This window comes from Nicotiana tabacum, chromosome 15, assembly GCF_000715075.1.
Source record: "Nicotiana tabacum cultivar K326 chromosome 15, ASM71507v2, whole genome shotgun sequence".
NCBI classification, from domain to species: Eukaryota; Viridiplantae; Streptophyta; class Magnoliopsida; order Solanales; family Solanaceae; genus Nicotiana; species Nicotiana tabacum.
Window position 1 is genome coordinate 57,902,916 of NC_134094.1, and position 4,287 is coordinate 57,907,202.

The window sequence follows — 4,287 nt, forward strand, 5'->3', positions numbered from 1 at the left end:
TGGTAGGTGGATCATCCCGTAATTCCAAGTATATTGGGAGAAAAGCGCAGCTACATTTGACCTAGTTTTCAGCACATTTACGAATGTAACTTTTGATGACTTTTGCCAACTTTTGTTCTACATCTTGCTTGACTTCAAAACATAATACATGTCTATCATACGATTAAAATAACTCATAACATAACCTCCTTGTAATGTTAAGAGCCCTAGTATCACCCCAAAAGCACATGTTATAATATTCTCAACTTGTCGACAATCGACGAAACATATTTTCTTCAATTTGTTTAGCTTCTAAGCCTTTCAACCCTCTTGGTACTTGTTATCCACGATCTTAAAGATTTGTAACCTCCAAGATAACATGATTAACTTACTTTATGTACTTTCAAAGATGATATCATTTCTGAACTTACATCAATTGACTTACGACGTACTCTCACATACGAAAACATAGGGTGTAACAGATTCAATAAGTCTATACTTGTAATTGTTGAAATTAAATTATGGTGGCTATAATTTTAATGCCATTTCCAGCCATTCCAATCAAAAGCCCACAAAATTGGCCCAAATAGTGCCCCTGACATGTCCAGGTCCAAGTCCAATTCAACAATCCCTTCCCGCAATCCATGCCACACCTCCTCCACCAATCACATGCGCCATGTCAGCACCTCAAAAACACTCACAAAACAAACACACCTCTCATGGTCTGTTAATCACATTTATCAATGATCCAGATTAATCATGCTTTTCTTTCTAAAAATTAATTCCATCTGTATTAATCTCAACCGTTGGATCAAAATAATCCAATGGCTCTCGTTTAATTCCCCGAAATTATATTTTCTCTTATTTGTAGTCCAAAAAATCTTGAGCCGTCGATCAAATTGATCTAACAGCCAACATGCATTCTTCTATTATAAACGTATACAACCCCCTTAAACACTAATCATTCTATCCATCACACCAGTCGCCCTTACTCCTTTTCTCTCATCTCTCTCGTCCTCTCTAACCTCTGTCAGCCCCTGAACCCTAGCACTAGTTCGTGCAAGGTCACTCTTACACTACTATGGGACCTCACTCATCACTTAATGACTGAGAATCTCGCTGAAACATTCCTCTTTCTATCATCTCCCTTCATATCCCAAATTCTGAAACCCTGGCCCCAAAAATGGAAGTCTAGAATCTTATCATCACATCCCCTAATGAAATTATCAGGCCTTCTTTACCATATTCCCTCATTTGAATCCTCCATTAAAGCCTTGAATGCACCTCCAATTAGAATCATATTCGTAGGAATCTCCAACCTCAGCATGACCTCTGAGGATCTAGAGGTCAAATACAAGAACCTCTAGGTAAAAGTTGTATCCGGATGACAAAAAGGCTTCAACATCTAGTTCTTCATCAATTTGAGAGGGAAAAATCTCCACCGTTTCCCTCTAATTTTTTGTTCCTCTGGTTTCTTTATGTATATCGTCAATGTTTCGTCATTGTTTCTTGTCTTCTATTTTTTGAATCAGAAAATTCAAAATCTCAAACTCTAAAACCTCAATTATTTGGCTATAAATACCGGACTTTAATGCCCTTGCCAACCACGAATCAATAGAGTAAATGCACTTGAATAAAGAGTATTAAAATATCTATCGATTTACTCACGGTCTTTTCTTCTTTACTTTCATTCATTACTAATCAAGTTTATTTGTTCCTGAGCCGCCTCCGAGTACAAATTCTTAAAGGCTAAAGTTAAAAACTTGGTTTTCTGCCATAAGGAAGGTCAATGTGTTTTCATTCTATTTTGTTTCAATGTCTGAATTGTGTGCATATTAAATGAGTCTGAAGAACCTCATGTTTGATTGAAATAATGTATATTAACTAATCTTGCATGTTAACAGTTTATTTCATCAGCTATGTTTGGTTGTAAAAGCATGTTGTAGATTTTGTCTGTTTTGCATGTTAGATATCCTAGTTTTAAACAATGCATGCTTGTTAGTTTGAACTACTGCTGATCTAAGTTGTTTGTTTCTCTGTTAGCTTTAACTACAAGTGCCACTCTCAATTACCATGATACTGCCTTATTGTTATATATACCATGCCCATAAGGTTTTACTTGTTTAAAATTAAAGATAATGTGATCATCTCATCCTGCTTGATATCTTTTATTCTTCTCTGTTAGCATGACTCTTGTGAAATTAATTCTAAGCCTGCACGCATTTAGTTTTGACTATTGAACATCTTGTGAAGCCTGAACATGAGTCATTCTTCCTGATCAATGTGTTTGGATATTTTGAGTGACTATCTTAGCTTGAACCTAGATTCACCTAGTCTCTAGTTCTTTTTCTAATGAGTTGATCACTAAATGTGAAGACCATGTATATATAATGAGAGTTGTTATGTTGATTCATTTGTCTTGACCTTAACAGAATATCTGGCTACTATTGGACTTTAATGAATGAAAGCCTGGTTATGTATTTACTGATTAAGGAAGAAACCTCCAACTGGAGCCTTTGTATAATGATTCTGTTTAAGTGTGTGATAAATTGGCTTAGATTGGTGTTCACATTCATGTGTAGTAAGAATGTCTATAGGGATAAGTTATATGATGAATTACTTGTGAAAGTCACAATTGCTCAGTCATGTTTTTGAAGAAGAAATTATTTGTGTATGAATGGTTGTTGATCAGATTCTGGATTCTAGGATTCATTAAAGAATTCCTGAGGTCCACGTGGCTATATATGATATACTGTTCTATATGATGTGCCTTTAATAGTTATTAGTTTACTCAGAATAGAAATCGGAATCATGTCTAGCATTCTGTTGGTTTATGTCATATTGCCTAAATTAGTGCTTCAATCATAAGTAATGTTGTATTGACATGATCTAGTATATCACCATGAGTTGTCTGTGTTTTTCTTAATTGAATTTCTTCGAATGTTATCATGATAATATGATTTGAGCCACTATCTTGGACTCTCTCTGCCAAACAACTTACTAGTGATAAATGTTTGAGTTCACTTGACCGGTTTGTTGTTAGGCCTAAGTCAACCATATTTTTGACCAAACCTCTATAGAGGAACAAATACTAATAGTTGTTGGTGTTTGCAGTGGAGCTAACATCATCACAAGGGTCCTTCCCTGGTACAAGCACTGCTCGAGACCCTAGACCCTTCAGACCATGTGAACTCTAAAGTGCCAGGAGGGTCAAATGAAATCCTTCTGAGAGGGGTATGGACCACTCTAGTCAATGGCTATGGACTTTAATTAATCTTTCGAGGATTATCATAAATAAAATTTGACTGCCTTTATTTGTTACAACTATGTTTATTTCTTATATTTTTGCCTTTACCTTTATGTGCAAATGCTAATTAAATTTCCCTTCTTCTTTTGCATGAGTACGTTGAGCTAGTAAAGTTCACTGTGAACTCTTTCCCAAGTTCAACAAAACTAGGCCGCCATTCTCCTCGTTGCATTGCTATCGCTGAAGCCTGTTGCTGATTGATTTAAATAGGCCTGATGCTTGTCGGTCCATTATAAGAGTCTAGTTCCTCCCCTCCCTTTACTTTATATCATGCCGATGTTAGCCCATTTATGTATATATTATATTATGAAACTAACACTGCTATTATATGTTCTTATCTTTACTATGATTGTTTTAGAAAATGATCTTAGTATAAGCTAATCCTGTAGGGAAAGGGTAGACGTAATTAAGATAGTTTTTCCACTTTATAAGGCTAACAATCTTCAAAACCTGACTATGTATCAACTGTTTTATCAAGTATGTTTTATTTTACTACTTGTTTTCCTCTAATGATTTTGGCAGAAGCATTTGCAGAATTGAATCAAGATAAGCTTAAATAATCTTTTAAAAGAATCTTCCATCGATCACTTAGGCAAACTCGAAAACTGAAACATTTTTGGAAAGAAAGGTGATATGGCAGAATACAATTTGGATCCGGTTTTCACAAAGATAAAAGTTGTTTTGGAAGCCAAATGACTCAGCCCAAATGAATCTTTAAACACAACCAAGATATATGTTTTTACACATTTTCTATAGCGAAAGTTTGAATATTGGTAAAAACTCATTTTTTTTTTTAACTTTCACACCATAAAACAACCTTTATTATTTTGAAAACACATTACAACATAGTTTTAAAATTAAACATTCCTTACTAAACTATAAACTTATTTTTAAAAATAAGTATCTTTCAAATAGACTAAACACTTTATCCCTTTAATTAAACCTTCACATAGACCCACTTAGCAACCTTAACTATTGATAGACTATGATATAAATAATTC

At 34.5% G+C, this 4,287-nt stretch overlaps 1 long non-coding RNA gene across 1 annotated transcript; it reads left to right on the top strand.

Annotated features, from left to right (window-relative positions):
- The first annotated feature begins 959 nt into the window (after nt 1-959).
- On the top strand, nt 960-3,779 carry LOC107831954 (uncharacterized). The gene is made up of 2 exons (XR_001658468.2): nt 960-1,346; nt 3,094-3,779. It is a non-coding gene; the product is annotated as an uncharacterized LOC107831954 (long non-coding RNA).
- The last annotated feature ends 508 nt before the right edge of the window (nt 3,780-4,287 follow it).